Source organism: Primulina huaijiensis, chromosome 4, assembly GCF_012295235.1.
Source record: "Primulina huaijiensis isolate GDHJ02 chromosome 4, ASM1229523v2, whole genome shotgun sequence".
Classification (NCBI taxonomy): Eukaryota; Viridiplantae; Streptophyta; class Magnoliopsida; order Lamiales; family Gesneriaceae; genus Primulina; species Primulina huaijiensis.
The window spans coordinates 6,765,498-6,779,447 of record NC_133309.1 but is presented as its reverse complement, the minus strand read 5'-3'; positions in this window follow the sequence as shown (position 1 = coordinate 6,779,447).

The window sequence follows — 13,950 nt, the reverse complement described above, 5'->3', positions numbered from 1 at the left end:
TGGTTACTCTCAAGCTCAATCATTTCTTAGGACATTATAAAATTTACCCTGACTCGACCTTGATAATCCTTGCACTAAACCAAAACATCAAACCCCAAAGCAAACATTAAACTTTTCCCAAAAACGTGAGTACACGGACCCCGTTACCGGGTCCGTATACGGGTCCGTCCAAGTGCGGTGGAAAGAATACTCGGAAAGAAGAAGGGGCACGGACCCCGTGCTAGGGGCCGGGTGGCTTCGCGAATTTTGACACCGAAAAGAAACAAAGGCACGGACCCCGTGTCAGGGTCCAGGTAGACATCCGTGTAGGCACTGGAAAAATACACTAAGTGAAACACAAAGGCACGGACCCCGTGCCCTCATCCGTGTAGGGGTCCGTGTAGCTACTGTGAACGCGTACCTACGAGAATTCATGTGCTTGTGGCTTCCCCTTCCTATTTCGATCACCCAACCATGACTCGACACCTCGAGACCCGTCTTAGGACGTCACGACATTGTACCGAACCCAAGTAAGCCATTATAATTGTTCCCAAGTGTGACAATCAACAACTAACGACACAACTCGAAGTTCGACACCATTTTCTTCCTCGACTCTTAATTCAACTTGGTGCCTAACGACGCGAAAAGAGAAACCAAAAATCATCCCAATATCGAACTAAACATACCTAGACGCAGCAACGATCACCCGTCGATTCCCAACGAAGCCTGCAACAAGTAAACTTCAAGAACGCATCAACATCGTAATTTACTGAAAAACGCAGTTTGAGCGGTCCCACAAAAAATGCCATAACTCACTCAATTTGTGCCCAAATAACTCGAATTTTATATCAAATCGAAGGTATCAAAAAGTTCTACATTTTGTGTATCGAAAGTTTTCTCAAAATCTTGACCAAAAATTCGCAATTTTAAGAAGAACAGTAAAAACGTGATTTAGATCTAAAAATTTTCCTTCAAAATCGATCCAATCAATTATCCACTCAAACTATGAACATCATACTTGCTTTTACACATAAAACAACGCAACACATAATATGACATGATCGACGCAGCAAAAGAGAGATTATACGTGCCTTTTGATATCAAACTTTACCGAAACGATGTCACCGAAGCGGAGATAGAAGCGAGGTTAATCCGGGACGAACGTGCAACGATTTTCTTTCAACAAAACTCACGAAAAAATTGCTGGAGAAATAAAAGGAGAGGGGTGGCTGTTCTTGCTTCAAGGAACCCTAGTTTTTTTTTTCTCTCAAAGAAAATGAAAAACTGAATTGAAATATGTGTGTGTGTTGTGTCGTGTATTATTGAGTGAAAAAGGGTGTAATACGTGTAAGTGTGTGTTATTAATTAGGAGAAAATTAGTGCTAATTTAACTAATTAAAATACTAATAAAAGGTTAACACATACTAATTTAATCAAACTCCTCAATTAAATAAATACACCTTGATTTTTATATAATTCTCCTTTTTTAGCACAATAAAATACAAAAATACTAACTTTAAAAGTTTTAAACTCTTAAATCACTAAATACATAAATAAGGTTTTTAAAATGCTAAACTAAATAAATTATTTAAAATGCCATATCCTTAACTTAAAATAAAATACCATGCTTAAAATTGGCAAAAATCGTCGCCGGTCTCTTCCTCGATCCCGCCTCGAATAAACGCCTGAAACATGAAACTCGAAAAATATTTTAACGTGCATCACATAATTCTGAATAATTTAAAATAATGCATTTAAATAAATCATGCATGGCTATTACTCATTTAAACTTAAAATAATGATTTAATAATTTAAAATAAATGCATAGGTTATACGCGTACTGAATTTGGGCACTACAAAAATTGTGAGCCACAATCACACTAATGTCTATATGCATGCGTGTCATTATTGTTTTTACTGTTTATTCTGCTTACAGCTGTGACCTATAGTTTTGTCATGATAACATATTACTCCTATAAAATCTCTCATCTTACTCTCTATTTTTTAAGACCAAAAAGTAAGTAAAAAACATGGCTGGATCCTCTACACAAACATTGAAAAATATTTGTGTATTTTGTGGGTCGAGTCTTGGAAAAAATGAAGCGTTTGTAGGAGCAGCGAATAATCTTTGAAAGATATTGGCTGAGAGAAAAATTCATTTGGTATGTGGAGGAAGTAATATTGGGTTAATGAGATCTGTTTCAACATCTGCTCATCTTGGAGGTAGTCAGGTTTTGGGTATTATTCCTACAGCTTTAGCTGGAAGAAATATTACAGGTGTTACGATTGGGGAGGAATTAAAAATTTCTTCTATGTATGAAAGAATCACCAAAATGATTGAAAATTCCGATGCTTTTATCGCACTACCAGTTGATTTTGGTACACTAGAAGAAATTGTTCACACAGTTTCTTGGGCACAACTTAATATTCATAATAAACATGTGGGCTTGTTGAATATCAATAATTATTATGATAGTTTGTTGACATTTCTTGATAAAGCTATTGAACAGGATTACATTTCAGAAAATTCACGACAAATGTTCATCTCTACTTCGAATGCCAACCAATTAATTGATGATTTGGAAGCTTTTGTTCCCAAGCCTGATCCGATGGTAACAAAGATCAATTGGTTGCAATCAAGCAGTAAGAAAAGAAAGTTGGATGATTGATTCAAAAGTCGTGGATTGGTTTGCGTTTGTTTCAGTTTGTTATCTTCAATAAAATTTCAGGTGATATTTCTTTCATTATGTACTTTTTATTAATAGTTATTTTGATATTAGGGACAATGTCATATTCTGATTGGGTGGAGAACAGACTTATATATATGTAAAAGACTTGAAATTTTTTTAAAAAATATATGTATATATTAAACAAAATATTATTTTAAAATTAAATCATGTTTATTGTTTGTATCTTAGTATTTTTTGCAAAAATATCATACATTACATGTTTAAAAGTTTTAAATTAGAGAATGTATTAATCTATTTAAGGGTGTTTAAATTTTTTTTTAAAAAAAAAGTCAATTTTAATATTCTGATCACTATAAAAATATGATTTATGAAATCTTTTTGAGTGATTAACCGTTGTTATAAGATCATATATTAATGTATACGGCCCAAGATATACCTTATAAGAGTGCCTAAAATTTTAAACTCACACATATTTTGTGAGTGAGTGGAGAGGACTGAGAAAACAGCCTTCGAGCCTTTTTTGATCATTAGAGATGCTATCTATTGTTTATATCTTGAGTTCGTATTTTGAAGAAAAAAAAGAAGATGTTGAAGATCTATGTAATTGTAAAAGTTATATCCTACGACCCAATTATCTCTCATTAAAAAGAAAAAGACAAAAAAAAAAGAAAAAAAAATAGAAATAGAGAAATATATTGTACAAATTAAATAAATATTTGGTCAATGAACATAAAATTAGTCCGATTCCATGATGTTATGCAAAAAAAAAAAAAAAAAATCAGGAAAAAAAACTTATATAATAAGAATAACTAGATTTTGAATCAATGATTTCCTATCTTTTGATTAAATTTGAGTCGTTTGTCTGTCTGCATTGTTTAAACCATTTTCCTGAGCATTCATCTGTATTCCAATTCCATGAGAGAAATCGTTCCAATAAATCGAAACATTTATTAACCTATGAGCATATGGAGTTAAGACCCATAATAAGAATTTCTGAAGGCCATGTACATTTAATTACATGAAAATAAGCTTTGAATTGATCAGCTCAGAGTATTTCATAAATTATAATTATGATGATCTTGATATAACTTTGACAATTTTCAACTTAATTTAAACACTTGAAAAGTTCCGATTACATTTCTATTTAAATTAATCAATATGTTTTGTACTGCTATTAACGTTTAAATTTCTAGGGACTAGCAATAAGCTGGTTGGGGGGTGTGATAAACATAAAAATTGTACATTAATTAAATGTTTTATAATATAAAGTTATAGTTTTTATTTTATTAAATGTTTAAATATTATATGTTTTATAATAGATTGTATAAAAAATAAGTTTTTGTGTAATTATAAGTTTTTACTATTTTTACAGGTTCGATAAAATAAGAATAATCTTGGCGTTGCAAATGGGATTAAGATGATTCTTGGACATGTAGAAAGTTGATGTTAATATCTACAATATTTGTGACAAGCATTAGATAAAAATCTTCTCATAATTGGGATCAAATTAAGTAACAAATAAAGTTACCAAATGAGTGGCAGTTTTAACATGCTCTATCATTTTGACCATATCTCTCAAATTACTTGGACAAATGGTTAAAAAAATACCACAATTCAAACAATTCAATTATCTATATGTTTTGTTTTATGTGAAAAAGAAAATTCGGATGGGAAGATTTTCAAAAGTGATGTGTATCATGATAAAATTTCTTGGAACACCAATGAAGACTTATGTGTAAAAAAAAATATTTTATTTGTAGTTGTCTCCCAAAATTTGGCTATAAATAGGGGTCATTGTAATGTATTGAGATATCCCTCATTCTATGAATAAACTTTTGAGTTCATAATATTTCTCCCTTTGTTTTTCCTTTATTTCTTCATTTAAATACAATTAGCATGTTAATTTCATATTCAAAGAATAATGAGTAGCTAACTTCCCAAGGTTGAGATAAAAAGGTGAAACTCTTGGTATGATAATAAGGTTATTAAAAGGTAATAATCTATGTTTTATATTATTTAATCATTATATATTGTTTATGTTATATTTATTTCTTTAAGCATTATTATACCCTATTTATAAGTGGGAGTTTTGATTTATTGTTTTTATATGTTACACTAAATTTTGATACCATTTGAATGTTAGTTTGGTTTTACCAATTATTTAAAGTGGATGCTTTGATTTATTATATATAAATATATCATTATATTAATTTATTGATACCATTTAAATGTTAGTTTGGTATTACTAACCATTTAAAGTTGATGTCTTGATTTATTATATATGAATATATCATAATATTAATTTCTTGGTACCATTTAAATGTTTGTTTGGTTTTACCAACCATTTAAAGTGAGAATCTTGATTTAGTATTTACAAATATATATAGCAAAATAAATACTTAAAAACATTTATAAGTTTTGGTATTTATTGTATACTTATAAGATAATAATATATAACATAATATAAATATGATTATTTAATATATTAGAACCATTTTATTAAGTAGATTTCAATAATGTTCATTAATGTTAACTTTATTAAAATACCAAGAGTCTATCCTCTAATATCAAATACTTAAATTAAAATTTAAAAAATTAAAAATTATCAATTAAATATTCAAACAATTAAAATAAAAAAAAAGCAAAAGGACATTGTAGTGGACTTTTAATTACCTTAGCTTCCCTATTGATACGATATTCGGACTCATCGAATTATACTACTTGTGGACAACTTGTCCTTGGGAGTGCAACAATCAAAGTCGCATCACTAGATGCCCCATCCACGAACACTCTCCATACCTCCTCTCTATCTGGCTGAATCATCTCGGATAAGAAATCCGACAACGCCTGTGCTTTGATGGCAACCCGGGGCCTATACTCAATGTCGTATTCTCCAAGCTCTACTGTCCATTTGATCATTTTCCCAGATACTTCTGCATGAGCCATAATCCTCCCAAGAGGACTATTAGTAAGCACAATAATCTGATGCGACAGAAAATAAGGTCGTAGTTTCTGGCCAGTCATAACCAAAGTTAGAGCTATCTTCTCTACCTCACTGTACCGGAGATCGGGACCTCTTAGAGCATGGCTGACATAATAGACAAGCTTCTGATCGGAACCTTCCTCTTTTATAAGTACTGAACTGACAACATACTCAGTAGTAGACAGAGAGACAAATAATTTCTCCTCGGGCTCTGGCTTCATTAGGACAGGAAGCTCTGCCAGATGACTCTTAAGATCCTGGAAGGCCTGTTCACATTTCTCATCCCACCCAAACTATTGCGCCTTCCGAAGGACCTGGAAGAATGGATAACTTTGATGTGCTGATCGGGATATGAACCGGGAAAGAGACGCAATTCTCCCGGTCAGCTTCTGCACTTCTCGGATAGATCGAGGGGATGACATGTTCAATACTGGCTTGACTTTTTCCTGATTCACCTCGATCTCCCGGTCAGTAACCACAAAACCCAAAATTTTACCACTCTTTCGGCCAAAGATGCACTTGGCTGGATTGAACTTATTCTCATAACGTATAAGAGTGGCAAAAGTCTCCTCAAGTCGAAGATTAAACCAGAAACCTCCCTAAACTTTTCTAGGATGTCATCAACATATACTTCTATATTTCTTCCCAGCTACTTCTCGAATAATTTGTTCATTAGACGCTGATAAGTGGCATTCTTCAATCCGAAAGGCATGAAAAAATATCAGAATGTGCCACCCGAAGTGATGAAGCTGGCCTTGTCCTGATCATTCTCGGCTAGGGGAATTTCATGATACCCTGGTAAGAATCCATGAAGCTAAGCAGTTCATATACAGAAGTGGAATCCACCAACTGATCGATTCTGAGCAGGGGATAATGATCTTTCGGGAAAGCCTTGTTGAGATCTCTGAAATCAACACACATCCTCCACTTCTCGGTAGCTTTGGTACCAGCACCACATTCGAGAGCCAGGTAGGAAATTGTATTTCCCGAGTGTGGCCAGCTTGCAGCAGATCTTTAACATGTACATCAATTACTTTATCCTTCTAGTGACCAAAGAGTCTCCTCTTCTGCTTTACAGGTTGAGATCCCGGTAGGATGTTCAAACGATGCTCAGCTATCCGGGGTGAGATCTCGACCAACTCCTGCTGGGACCAGGAAAAAACATTAATATTAGTTTTTAAACAATTTATTAAACTGACTCGAGTGGATGAGTCAAGGTCCCGAGCCACCCGAATCTCCTTGCCTGGCCTGACCTCAACTACTTCTTGTTCTTCCTCCACCACAAACATGACCTCCCCTTTCTCTACTGCCCTCTCCCCCTCCTTACTACCATTTGCTCTCTTCTCCTCCTTCCTCGCCTTCTTCTGGTCCACACGGACCGCTTCCACATAACACTTCTGGAAAGAAGGCCGATCTCCCCGGACTTCACCCACTTGGCTTCCCACTAGAAACTTAATCTTTTGGTGGTAAGTGGATGCTATGGCCCTCAACTCATTCATGGCCGACCGCCCCAAGATGATATTATAAGATGACGATGCATATACCACAGTAAAATTGGTCATAACAGTTTTCTCCAATTCCCGAGTGCCCAAAGTTAAGGGCAAAACAATCTCTCCCTACGGGTAAACAACATGGCGAGCAAAGCCAAAGAGTGCTATTTCCACTGTCTCCAATTGATATCCCTGTAAATCCATCTGTATGAGGGCTTTCTTGAAAATAACATTCACAGAACTGCCCGAGTCAACGAAAACCCTCATGATGTCATAATTTGCAACCCTGGCTTGAATTACAAGGACATCATTATGGGGAAAATTGACGCCTTTAAGATCTTTCGGTCCAAAGCTAATAACCGTCTCCTTCCTCTTCACTCCTTCCACTTCCATACAGTCTCTTCTGCTTCTTGACTTCTGATCTGGATTGGAATCACCATCAGTAAAACCTCCACAAATCATTTTTAATACCCAGAGACAAGGGGTGAAGACTTCTTCCTCTCGGTCTCCGGATTTCTTCTTCCCCTCGGGGCACTTTTCGAATCTTCCCTGGCATTGAGTCCTGACTGCCGAGTTGTCCAAGTTGGCAATCTCGGCCTCTTGCTAGGTGAATTATGTCCCGGAGCAGTTGGAGAAATATAATCTCTCTTTAGTGTTCGACAGTCCTCTATGTTATGGTAAAACACTTTGTGCAGGGTACAAAATCCCTTCTTCACGAGCTTAGTAAATTGTTGAGGGGGGGGGGGGGGGGCATGTCCCTTCTACACTCCTGGACATCCCGGTCCCGGCGATTTTCAAGGGCACATGATGAGAAAAATGCCCTGGATTACCTCTCCTCAATCCTCTCTCCTCGGGCTTAGACACCTGATCACCTTTTTCTCTCCTCGAGGACTCTCTCTTCTGACTCTGCACTTCCTCCATATTAATATACTTCCCTGCCCAGGTCAAAAAGTCTTCGAAATCCCCGGGTGCTTTCTTGGTTATTGATCGAAAAATTTCACCTTCCCGTAGGCCCTGAGTAAATGCAGTAATTTTTCTCTCGGGGGCACAAGAAGGATATCCAGAGCAACTCGGTTAAAACTCCGGATATAAGCCCTCAAACTCTATTCTGGGCTCTGCTTCACTTCGAAGAGACTGAAGGCAGTTTTCTTATACTTCTTGCTACTACTGAAGTGGTGCAAGATTCCTTCTGGAAATCCTCAAAAGAATGTATATTCTGAGGAGCCAACCTATTATTCGAAGTTAATTTATTAAGGTGTATTTGATGTTAGTATTGATAACTAAATACACCAGAATATTAATTGTTGAACGATAATAATTTATAACCGAGTTTTATATTTTGTTGAATTAGTTGTTGTTGGGCTATTTGATGTTATATATTGAGGCTGTTATGATTATGTTGTTCGTTCGACGATATTGCTGTCGCGGAGTAGGGGTGCGACGTATCGTCGATGTTATTGTTGCAGTGTGATGTTGTTGATGTCGTTGATGTTTTGATTGTCCAAAAACAGCAAAGAGGGTATATCTGTTATGATTTCAGTTATATTTTATGTTGTTGTTAATATAACTATTATGTACTATGATGATGATTGTTGTATATACTCACCCTTTGGGGGCTGTTTCTGTTGGACGTGTAACATGACTATGCCGTGAGACATGATAGAGGTGGAGGACTAGGTGTGTCTAGTCAAACAGTCTTGTAGTTGATAGTAGATAGAGACAGTATAGTTTATTGTCTTATTTGAGTTGTGTGTATGCATTTATTATACTGTTTCTGCTACACTGATGTAGATAGTGTGATGATTGCATTATTTTATCGTATATGCATTATATTATTACGTCGTTAAAAAGAAAATTTTTATGCATATGACATCACATGTTGTATGATTACGTGGTGAGGTTTGGGGCGCCACACCTTACTCAGTTCATTCTTAATGAAACGAATTTTATCTTCTCTGTTATTGGAAACACATCCAAAAGATCTGCATCGTTTGTCACAAGTCCATGTTGCACACTTATGACAAACCCCAACCATTTGGCCCTTCGTTTTTTCGCATAAGTGCTTTTTCTTAATCCAGACAAATACTGAATGAGGAATGACTGTGGAACTTCTCTTCCTAATCCGACCTTAGCTTCTATTACAAGACCAATATCTTCGGGAATTCCTTTTGCATTAGCAATCTCAATCTTTCACACCTTCATGCATAAATTTGTCTCAGAACATTTTTAGAAACAGAGGGAAAATATTTACAAATTTTTGAAAGAATTTCATCCATTTTGAAAAGAAAATAAATGTTTTGTTTTTAATTTTTATATCACAAATGGTGGAAAATTGATTTAACCGATTATGAGAGTCACGGAGTACTGTTATCCGTCATTTAACCGGGAAAATGAAAAGATTAAGGAAATCTCAAATAAAAACAAACAAAATTAAATGCAACACAAAAAATCAAGGATTGGAAAGAGAAATAAACTCTTCTTGAAAGATTTCATTTTCTAAAAATAGTTTAAGCCTTTGTCCATTTACTTTAAAAACATCACCATTTTTAGGATTTTCAATGTCCACAGCTCCATAAGGATACACTTGTTTTACAACATATTGGCCTGTCCATCTTGATCGTAATTTTCCTGGGAATATGTGAAGTCGAGAATTATAAATCAAAACTTTTTTACCTATCTCAAATGATTTTCTAAGGATTGTTCTATCATGAAATGATTTGATTTTTGCTTTATAAATCCATGAATTCTCATACGTGTCATTTCTGAGTTCATCAAGTTCATTAAGTTGCAATTTGCGTAATTTTTTGGCATCATCTATGCTTGAATTAAAAGTTTTGATCGCCCAATAAGCTTTATGTTCTAATTCCATAGGCAAATGACAATGTTTCCCGTAAAACAACCTATAAGGAGACATATTCAATGATGTTTTAAAAGCTGTTCGATATTTCCAAAGTGCATCATTAAGTCGTAGGGACCAATCTTTTCTATTTGGGATAACAATTTTTTTCAAAATTTGCTTTATCTCCCTATTAGCTAATTCAACTTGTCCATTTGTTTAAGGATGATAAGGAGTAGTTACTTTGTGAGTAATACCATATTTTTTCATTAATGAAGCAAATGGTTTATTAACAAAGTGAGTTCCCCATCACTTATCATGGCTCGAAGAATTCCAAATCTACTAAAAATATTTTCTTTCAAAAATTTGATGACGATTTTATGATCATTGTTCGAAGTGGAATTGCCTCTATCCATTTGGAAACATAATCAACTGCAACTAAAATATACAAGTATCCAAACGACGGTGGAAAATGTCTCATAAAATCAATTCTCCAATAGTCAAATATTTCAATTTCAATGATAGAATTCAAAGGCATCATGTTTTTTTTTGAAATTGCACCGATTTTTGACAATTTTCACAGATCTTACAGATTTCGTAGGTATCTTTAAATAAAGTGGGCCAATAAAATCCACACTGCGAGATTTTTTAAGCCGTTTTCTTTGAAGAAAAATGTCCTCCGCATGCTTTTGAATGAAAAAATTTAATGACACTACTTACCTCATTATTGGGTATGAAACGTCTAAAAATTTGATCTGGACAATACTTGAACAGATACGGATCATCCCAATAAAATTTTTTTACCTCATTCAAAAATTTTCTTTTATCTTGGGAACTCCATTGCGGTTCCATTTTTTATGTCAGAAGAAAATTTACTATGTTAGCAAACCAAGGTGTAGTAGTAACTTAAAATAGATGTTCATCAGGAAAATTATCGTTAATTGGTGTCATTTAACACAAGATGTTCTTGTTACTAGTCTCGATAAATGATCGGCTACAACATTCTCGGTTCTTTTTTTTTTTATCTTTGATCACAATGTCAAATTCTTGGAGTAACAAAATCCATCTTAACAGTCGTGGCTTTGCATGCTGTTTGGTTAGTAAATATCTAATAGCAGAATGATCAGTAAAGACAATAGTCTTTGCTCCAATCAAATAAGAACGAAATTTATCGAATGCAAATATTATAGCAAGTAGTTCTTTTTCAGTTGTTGAGTAATTCATTTGAGCATTGTTTAAAGTTCTACTTGCATAATATATCACACAAGGCTTATCGTTTTTTCTTTGACCCAATACTGCACCGACTGCATAATCACTCGCGTCGCACATGATTTCAAATGGTAAAGACCAATTAGAAGGTTCAATGATAGGAGCTGATGTTAAATGTTGAATGATTTTATCCAAACCATTTTGACATTCTCGAGTCCACTCAAATTTAGTATATTTTGCTAAGAGGTTTTTCCTCACATCTTTTTAAAACTCTTTCCAAATTTTCAAGACAATTATCAAATGTATTCCCAAAAACAGTTAAATCATCCATGAAAATCTCCAAACAATTTTCAACCATGTCGCTAAAAATGTTTAGCATACATCTTTGAAATATTGCCGTGGCATTGCATAAACCAGAAGAGGATGAGAGATCAAGATAGAGTGGTGATTCCAGACTTCGATGTAGATTTGACCTCCACTACTTGATATGTTGTTATGGAACCTTAGCTGGATATGATTGTATCATGAGTAGGTTTTGTACTTTTGATTAGGTTGTAGACATTGCACTTGATCTTGTATGTAAATAAAATGGAGTATGACTTGTTGTATAGATTCGTACACTTGTTTATATGCTACGCAATTTAGTAAAAAAAAAAATTTTTTTGACACAACTTATTTGAACCTATTTAATCCCAAGAATGATTAAGAAATGAATTAGCGTCCGGGTTCCCACAACAGGTGGTATAAGAGCAGTAGGTTCTTGAGACTGAGATAGAACCAGAACTGTTGATTGACATAGAAGCGAGTGAGCGGCGTAGATTGAGTTTCCTTTCTTGCTTCTATGATAGGAAAGCATGTTTTATTGCTTTAGACTATACATGTTTATTTGATTATATGAAAGAATGAATCAGAACTGATTCTTGATCAGAGGTATGATGATTAGAGAAGGACTGAGACAGATTAAATATATTTGATTACTAACCCTTTTGATAATTAGATATGCCTCCTCGAAGAATCTCAGAACATGGTAGTTGTTAGAGTATGTGCACGTCGAGCCAATTGTTGGCCGAGTGTTCACAATGAAACTCAATGTATAAATAGTCTTTATTTTAATAATATTTGAAATTATTGTTTTGGCATTTCTTTATCTGTATACTCATGCATGTTGCATAGATAAAGTCTTTGAATATACAAATAGTAGAAAGAATTTGAGATGCTCATATGATGAGTATCATGAAACTCATATTTGAAATACTGTATATTCTAAACAGTTCCTAGTCGATTCAGCCGCCGTTAAGAAGGATATAGGCCGCTCGAGTTCGAGACTAGTATCTGCGATGTGAGTACCATATTTCATTGGTAAGGGACATTGTGATGTCCGAGCATGCAGATAGGTGCTCCTGGTAGAGTGCACTGAACAACCCTCTATATAGGACATTCCAAGTGGTTCTCACTTATCGAGTAGAAACGTCCTAGTTTATGGTTGTACACCATTAGTCCTTATGACCCGGGACAACATTGAGACTCTATATGCTAGCATTGCACTTTGACTTGTTTACCGACTCTTAAGGGGTCATCAAGTGGCAAGGTTGGGTGTTCTGTCGAAACATATAGGAGTCGATGCATTGTTGTTGGGGATTCACCGCTTACCTTCGGGTATGGATATCCTATGTAATCTCATTTGTATGTAGTTTGAAATCTCTGATCAGAGTATGGTGGTAATTAAGAAAGGGGTTTTTTAGATTACACCATCGATGCATCTATGACATGACACATAGTATCGATTCATTGACACCTCTCGATATACCAATGGTTGTCGAATCGGTTGGGATATATGAGTTTAAGGAACCGTACTTTACGCTAACCATAATTGAATGGTTCTTGCAGGCACTATCATTTGATACCTAGGGAATCATGTAAGCGATGCTGCTAGGCGTTTAACATGATTGGTTGGATACTATCAAACTTGAGTTTTGACGTTCTTATTATCAAGGAGTTGATAAGTAAGAATGGAGCAGTTGGGACATGTTTAGTCCGAATCACATGGAGAATTGAACCCACGGCCAGTTGTATCAATGAACCATTGAGGGCCACACAAGTACTAGCTTTCTAGATCCCATTGAGAAGTAAAATAGTTCTATGTGTTGAACGGCTTATAAAGGAGTTTATAAGCGTAAATAAAATTAGAAGTATGACTTCTATAAGGGGAATGTGACTTTTAATTTGTGGAAGTGTTCCTAAATTAAAAGTTGGCCAAATAAATAATGTATTCGAAAATTGTGATTTTCATAAACATTATTATGGACTAAATTAAATTAATTCAAGTGTTGAATTAATTAGACACTAGTGGACCTAGTAGAGTCCAAATAATTAAATTAATTCAAATGTTGGATTAATTAAATAACATTGGGTCTGGTAGAGCCCAATTAGAAATTATTATTAAACTATTGGGCTTGAGTAAAATCAAGTAAAGTTTAAATGGTCTCAAAAGTGCCAAAGAACCTCGGTGGTTTCAAGTCCTGGAATCGAGCTATCACCAGATCCATGGACACTCCTTCGAACTGTCCAACCATTCTTTCAGTACTACTACTCGCATTTTCATTTGTGGGATCCATCTACAAATCAGAGGATGAATATCACAAATCAGTATCAAGTTCACATCATCATCATCTCATATCATCAATCTCATCAATAACTTACTCAAACTAAATCAAGTAGGAGCAAGTAATACAAATAATGCAAAAACATACGCACAATTCATTT